This window comes from Nicotiana tabacum, chromosome 15 (assembly GCF_000715075.1).
Source record: "Nicotiana tabacum cultivar K326 chromosome 15, ASM71507v2, whole genome shotgun sequence".
In the NCBI taxonomy this organism is placed as follows: domain Eukaryota; kingdom Viridiplantae; phylum Streptophyta; class Magnoliopsida; order Solanales; family Solanaceae; genus Nicotiana; species Nicotiana tabacum.
Genome location: NC_134094.1, coordinates 125,776,913 through 125,785,067, shown reverse-complemented (window position 1 = coordinate 125,785,067; position 8,155 = coordinate 125,776,913). Strand labels below are relative to the sequence as shown.

The following is an 8,155-nucleotide window of genomic DNA, read 5'->3' as shown; positions in this document are numbered from 1 at the left end:
TTATTCATAGCAAGTCTAATATGATAATTCGAAAAAACAAAAGTGAGAACATGTTAGATTGCACTAACTTTTATGCTATAGTTATAGGTGCATATAACTAAATCAGTGATGGGTGTAACTTACCTACACTTACAGTGTAAAACTTTTATACACACCACCACGACAAATGCTGTACACTTTAGTGGCAAAGGAAAGAGAGTAACCCTAGCATTTTATCTACTTTGTTTTTAGTACTAATGCCGCAGGCTTTAGCGAACGCGACTCACCTAGCGTGAACGCGAAGAACAAACGACCTCCAGCCCAACTCATTCATCGCGAACGCAAGACTCCCCTAGCAAACGCAATGAACACTAGACACCAGCAGAAATCAGCCATCACAAACATGCTCCGAGAGGTCCAAGACTTGCCTGAGCCATCCAGGACCCGGTCCAATTATGCCAACAAGTCCATAAATACTACCGGACATATCTAAGGCTTCCAAATACAAATGGAATCATTACATCTAAGAATCAAAGATCAAACCACAAGTTGAACTTCTCTTAAGTTCAAGAACTTCTGGTCCTCCAACCAAGCGTCTGATTCACGCTGTCATTGAATTTATTATCCTCTTCTATCACGCTGTATTTACAAAAAATTATGTCTTTCGGATCGAATCGGTTGCTTGTGGCCCATCATATAAAATTAATTGCTTTGACCTTGACAATTATTTTTTAGGTTAAACAAATTTGTAAATGCGCATTTACACCTTCCACGCAATAGAAGCATCTGCATTATGGGTGTTTTTGTGCAATTTCAACTTATTACAGTTTAGTTGCAAAGTAATTAATGCCTGCCACTTATTTCATAGATTAGGGCTAGTTTATGTACCCAGCATCTGGTAGCTAGAGCACTGAGATGTATTACCATTGCAAATAACGTAAGCATGTTTTATCCTCATCTATAGTCTTTAACTTTGTGTTTACTGCCTTCTATTCTTTACCTTAGTAGTTGTTACAAGATGGAAGATTTTCAGCACCATCGTACCATCATCTATAGCAAGCTTCATTGGTTTTCCCTCTACAAAATAAAGCTTTGAATTCTAATCTTCAAGACCATTCTTACATTCTTCAAGTACTAAGTTTACCACTGATAAGTTTGAAGATGTCCTTCAAACATAACAGATCGTCTCAGTCCTGAAGCTAAACACTTCGTGCAAAATAAGTCTACGAATAACATAACCAAATGGCATTTGCACCCAATCTTGTAACTTCTTTCAATTAGTGTACGCCTTCAACTTTAGCATCATGAGATAAGCAGAACCGAGGCAAATAACACAGCCTCACAGATTCATCAAATTAATGATTCGATCAATCAAATGCAAATTTTAAACAACAAAAGCTAAATATCCTTATGAAAACAAGGTACCTTTGACATCATTGATAACATCATGATTTATTCAATTGATCCACTAGTCGAGCATGGAGAATGTTTAGAAACCAGATAATACACATTAGAAATAATCTGGATCACCAAGTACTGTAAAAGAGCTCCTTTGCTGACCTCTCCTAGCCATCCTGCAAGTAAAACCAACACTTGAACTTCAATGTTCTTACTCAGAGTGTTGTCAATCACAATTTAATACAACAATGCCTCAACAGCAACATCTTTGGGTTTGCCATAAATTCTCCTCTTTTTTTTTTTGATGAAGTGGGTTCGCCATAAATCTTCACTGCCGTTACGCCCCATATGGACCCGTTTCTTTCCAATTATCAATAACTTGAGGTTCTCTAATACTAAGGTTCTCTACATTTGCTATTGGTTTACACAGCCAAAACAATTTAGGGAACATGGTAAAATATGCCACTGAACCATACGTAATGGTCTAGATATGCTATCCATCAATAGTTGCAGTTAATTACTATAAAAATTAATTAATTTCTAATTAATCTGATTAGTATCCACAATAGCCACATGGCTTAATATTAATCTGATTAGTACCATCAATGGTTTCCCTTTCCACCACCCGCCTTCGCCTCCGCCTCCGCCTCCGCCTCCTCTTCTTCTCCACCTTGAAACAAAAGTGCTAAGAATCTGCAGCAGTTGGCGAAAAGAAATAGAACCCAGATCAAATAAGGACTAACTAATCCAAAAGCAACGTCCTCAACAACTAAGGATTATTCCTTTTACTGTCCCTTGTGATTTCTATTTTAATCCAAAAAGAGTCTTTAGTTTTCCCTCAGAGGTTAGAATCCCCCATTCAAGCATTTATCTGAGTATATTGAAGCAATTACTAATATTTTTCAAACTCTCTCTACTCAGGAAATCGAGCTTAATGAAATTCCTCTTCCTTCAATAAAGGAAACCTAAAAAGGTCCATTCTTGTGATACCCAAAATCGTCCTTGGTCAAGAAGGAAATGGGTTGAGTCTAACTCGGTGATAACTTAGAGGTGAAGAGATGTCCAGGTTGTTTTTCATGTGACTTGGGTTCCAGCCGGAGAAGGGACCAGCAAGAGGAGTGGAAATGCTTCAGGTATTTGATGGCTAACAGTGGTGGCGGTAGCAGAGAAAGGTTGAGAGGTGACGACGGTAGTGCTGGTGGCGGAGCAGGTGGTGCGGTAGTAGTTTAATGGACTCAAATTCTTCTAAAAGAGCAAATGGGTTCATAGATCTTAACATGCGAGCACTGATGGAAGATGATGATTTTAGCCAACCAGATGTTTCTGTAGTTTCAGATTTAAATTTTTATCACCAACTCATCAAGAAAGGCAATGCCTTTGAAGAACTAAAACATGGAGAGATAAAATGGGGGTTGTTCAATATTTATTCCAAAAAACTCTGAAGAGTTTCCCAGTGAAATTGTCAGGTACAATGGGAGTTTTTGAATTTGTAACTGTTGATGCATATCCAGCAGCGTTATGTTGGTGGTGAAATGGTGAAGCAGCACTGTCGAAAAACTCCCACTGAGCGCCTTCAACTTCCTTCCTTTCTTTAATTTTAAGCTACATGTTGGACACGTGGACTAATTAGAGATAAATTACTTATTAGTTATCAGCCGTCAGTAAGGGCATATATGTGCCAATTTTTTAACAGCGAGGGTATGATTGACCCCAATTACTGAAGGATGGCATATATAGATCATTTCTCATGGTTTAGGGGCATATTTGACCCTTTTCCCAAAAAATTAAAGAACTAACAAACACTGGACCTAAGAGTACTAACATGACTAAACCTTAATGGTACATTTTTCGCTAGATTTGCATGAATTCCCACAAATTATAGGTCTTTTGAGGAAAAGTTATTTCCATTTGATTTTAGGTCTCCCTGAGCCCTTTTAATAATTCCTATTATCATGGTTCTACACCTGTAAACTAGTAGATAAGTTCCTAATGTTTCAGGTAAAATCTAGGAGGAGTAATCATTAACAAAATAAACTAAAGGAGTACTTTGTCTGTCGTACAACAGTTAGCACTTAGTACTATCCTCATACCAATTTAATGGGCAGAAGGAAGGTAAGTACAAGCATTTCCAGGCATGAACGGGTAACAGTCAGACTGCGCGCTCTTCTTTGCCCATATTCCGTCCATGGCAGGTCACAATATAAATTGATAAAGATGTTCATATCAGTGTTTTAAAAGGTGTTTTCGGGGTAAGGCGCACCAAAAAACGCCCTGAGGCGATGGTGTGGGGCGAAAGTCTCAAGAGTACGCCCAGCAATTCGAGGCGTACGCCCGGGCATTTGAGGAGCATTTTTTAGTGAGGCGTAAGCCCCAAATGCTTTTTCAAATTAAAACAAAATTTGTTGAATAAGTCCTTCATATAATACCAAAATTCTCAAAATTCAGCTTGGTAATTACTCAAAAGTTTTAAAAAGAAACTGAAATGTATTAAATTTAAAAGTCAAGACCTTTTTTATTGATTGAAGGCCTAATTCATGGTCTTTCCCAATTCTTTATCTTGTCGGCTAGTCTGCTAATATCTCCCAAAAATAATGAATATTCAATTTTTTTACAAATACAAAGAGAACTCCATTCTCCTTCTTAGCAACAAGTTCAAATTGCAGGTTAGTCATCCTTTTTGTTCCTCCATGTAGAAAACTTTATTATTTTAGACTCAAGTTACTTGTGCTTATAAGTAGCATATAATAGATTGTTTTGACGAGTTTTTTGTGGGGATGGAGCACATCTCTACATATATATATACCAAAGTGAGAGGGGGAAGGTCAGACTAGATAGTAATAAAACAAAATAACCATCTGAAGGAAAACATACTCTCTTCACCTAAACCAAAAAACCATCCTCCATCCATAACTTCCTTTGTAAAATATTTCCCTATGTATGCTTTAGTATTTTCTATCTCAAACCTGTAAAATAAATAAAGCTTTATGCTTTAGTGTGCAAGTTTTTATTTTCAAGTCCAGTAAACTCTTTCAGGTTTACCGAAAGGGAAATCTCTCTCCTGTAAACACGTAAGTTACTATTTTTATAAATTACGTTTCTGTTTATTACCCCGAATTATTTATAGCTTTATATTATGTCTTATGTATTTAATTTCTTAGTTACTAGTTTGTAAATAACTAAAAAATACTCTAAGTATAAGGTTATCTTTCCAACTTCTTAATAACTCTGATGGATACACCTATAAATTCTTAGGAGAGACCGGTTAAGATGAGCCCAAAATATTGCCAGAAAGGCATTAAAATGTGCAAATATATTTAACTGCGGCCAGGGTGAGGTTAAAGAAAGAGGTGTTAAGAAAAGATCTATATTTTTTAAAAGTTGGAGAGAAGAGATGAACAGAGTAATAAATAAATAAATAAATAATAATAATAATAATAATGGAGATAACCTTATGTTGTAAAATCATACTCGGCACTCTCTCTCTCTTGATCTGTAAACTTGTATTGTTAATATTTTATCAAAATTATGAACTGTCGTTACCCCATTTTTATAAACTCTTTTTTTTTTGTAATTTTTTACTCTGTTCATCTCTTCTCTCCAACATTTTAAAGATATAGATTTTTTCTTAACACCTCTTTCTTTGACCTCACCCTGACCGCAGTTAAATATATTTGCCCATTTTAACGCCTTTCTGGCAATATTTCGGGCTCATCTTAACAGGTCTCTCCTAGGAATTTATAGGTTAATCCATCAAAGTTATTAAGAAGTTGAAAAGATAACCATATACTTAGAGTATTTTTTAGTTATTTAGAAACTAGCAACTAAGAAATTAAATACATAAGACATACTATAAAGCTATAAATAATTCGGGGTAATAAACAAAGACATAATTTATAAAAACAATAACTTACATGTTTACAGGAGAGAGATTTCCCTTTCGGTAAACCCGAAAGAATTTACTGGACTTGAAAATAAAAACTTGCACACTAAAGCATAAAGCTTTATTTATTTTACAGGTTTGAGATAGAAAATACTAAAGCATACATAGGGAAATATTTTACAAAGGAAGTTATGGATGGAGGATGGTTTTTTGGTTTAGGTGAAGAGAATGGTGAAGAGAGTATGTTTTCCTTCAAATGGTTGTTGTATATATATATATATTCACATATTTATAGTTTTCTTCAATTTTTATGCAATTTTACCTGTTTATAAATATTTACTATAATTATATTATTTTATAAAATATTAAAAATTAATACCAATGGGGCTTATACCCTGTGCCTCGGGACTTACGCCTCGCTGAGGCATATGTAAAACGCCTTGCCTTACGCCCACACCATTTAAAACACTGGTTCATATATTTTCACAATACCAGTGGTTTAGAATCTTCAATGTGGGAATGATGAAAGTATCTCGCTAGTGCATCAGAGCAAAAACCAATCAAGCTCTAGAGGAATAGACACATCTGTACTACAGAAAAAGATACAAGCGTTTTTTTTTTTGGGTTACAGGATACCAAAATAAAGAAGTTGGTTTCAACTGTTAGAATACAGTAAACTGCAGCATGATCCTCCAGTCTGTATAGTGGGAGCTTGTATCTAAAAGAAACAAAAACCAAAATAGAACAGATTGAACTCAAAAAAATTCAGGTATAATTTTGTGAAAGATAACTGCAAAAAGTTTCACAAACGCCCGCAGTGTCGAGTTGACCTTCTTGTGAGAATTCATAATTCAAGATTCGTTGGGAGGGATTCATGATACCACAAATAGAGACTAAAGCAAGTGGTAGAGTCAAAGCTCGTATCAGAGAGTGTGCATTGACTTATTATAATCCTACGACCACTCCTACAGCACGCCTTGTATGATGCTCAAGGCTCTCGGTTTAGTAGCAGCTGAGCTCAAACAATGGATGTAGCAAGCCCTTGCTGGTCTAATTAGGAGAATTACCATAAGCTATCAGATCAAAAAGAAAAAAAACTGACTTTATCAATGAAAAACGAAAAGAGAACTAGGGATTCATTTGATATTCTCATTTGTTTATATTATGAAGAGACGGGTTAGACTAATACTCAAGCAGATGCATCACATGTCTAATAAGTAAACCTCTCATAATCCAAACCGAACAAGCATTACCACAAAGAAGTAACATATAAATTTTCAAATAAAAAAAATAGCGGCTGAATACATATACGGCCCCTTAAACTTGCCCGAATTTTTCATTTAGACACTTAACCTAGGGGTTGTACTTATTGAACACCTGAACTTGAGCCAAATTGTACCTATTAGACACCTCACTGGACAATCTTCCAAAAAATGAAGTGCCTGACTTTCAAACACTATGACATGGAAAAAGAAGTGAATAAGTACGCGACACAGTGGAAAATTATGCTGCCATCTATATTTGAGAGCCTTTGTCTATGTATTTTCAAGGTTTTGCATTTCTTAAGCACAAAGAAGAGAGAAAAACAAAAGCACCCCGCTAATGTTTTTCACAAAACTAGCGAAAAAGTACTTCAACTCACGTGAAAAGAATGTAAGATCGAAAAAATTTTGTTAAAGAAAATTGTTTCACGCGCTCACATTTGGTGTTTCACACACATTGTGCCATGTAAGCAATGTGTGTCTAATAGGTATTATTTGGCTCGGGTTTAGGTGTTCAATAGATACAATTCTTAATTCGCGTGTCTAAATGAAAACTCGGGGCAAGTTTAAGGGGCCGCATATGTATTCAGCCAAAAATAACTTTAACTTTCTCAATCACAATAATTCTAAAACATAAGCCTTAATTTTGCTCCTCCTAAAGCCATAATAGCAACAAAAGTGAAGAATCTCCAGCAAAAGCTACAATCATATCTTACATTTACAACTCACCAAAAAGTCATTTGGAAGTAGAGGCGCCGTCCTGAAGGACGTCATCATAAGGATCGCGGCGGCCGGGGACTTGGCTGATCTGTGGGTCCCAGAAGTTCTGAGCATTGTGCCGATCAAATGTCCAGAAACCATAAGGACGCAGCGGATAACTCCACATCTCTCTAGTCTTGCTGCACCTCTCCTTTGTTGCGTACACGTGTTCCCGAAACTTGCGATCTCTCTCCTTCGGGTCCTCCATTAATCTCAATATCAAGTTCTCCGCAAATTCCATTATGAATCCCATTTTTAACCTGAGAATTATACCAGCAAAAACAAAATTTATGTCCAATTAATTCCAAAGAGGAAAAAGAAAACCCTAGACAATTCAACTTAGAAATCTGAGATTCGTAACTCCATTTTAGGGAATCGAATTTTAGTACAAGTAAAATACGTGGAAGATATGAACTTACCTTTGCTGGTCGTTGATTTAAGGTAAAGATTGATAAATATTAAAAATAAGAGATTCTTTCGTAATATTTGTGAAAATATCGACTAATTCGCAAGCACGGATGAATTATATTTTGGCGAAATTAACACATATAAAAATGAGCACGATTTCGCAATAAATAAATAAATAATCCACTTATTTCTCGAGAAGACATGTGAAACATGTACAATATAATATCATTTGATTGAATACAGTTGGTCATACGCCTTATTGTCTGAAACCCCTCGGTCCATGAACGAATTAAATGATAGGATCTAAAAAGGGCAAGTGCATAGATAGTCATTCTCAGAGATCTTATTTAGAGATTAACTAGTATTTATTTTCTCCTAAAATTTTAAACTAAAAATCTTAACTTCAGAACAATTCAGAACTTTTTTGTCACGAAAATTTGAACTGAAAAATTAAAATTTAAGACGCACT

The 8,155-nt window shown here is 35.6% G+C and overlaps 1 long non-coding RNA gene across 1 annotated transcript; it reads right to left on the bottom strand.

The window, feature by feature from the left end:
* Window positions 1-1,289: 1,289 nt before the first annotated feature.
* On the bottom strand, window positions 1,290-7,722 carry LOC107819802 (uncharacterized). The gene is made up of 3 exons (XR_001655793.2): window positions 7,698-7,722; window positions 7,249-7,538; window positions 1,290-1,553 (listed from the first exon to the last, which is right to left on the bottom strand). It is a non-coding gene; the product is annotated as an uncharacterized LOC107819802 (long non-coding RNA).
* Window positions 7,723-8,155: the final 433 nt, after the last annotated feature.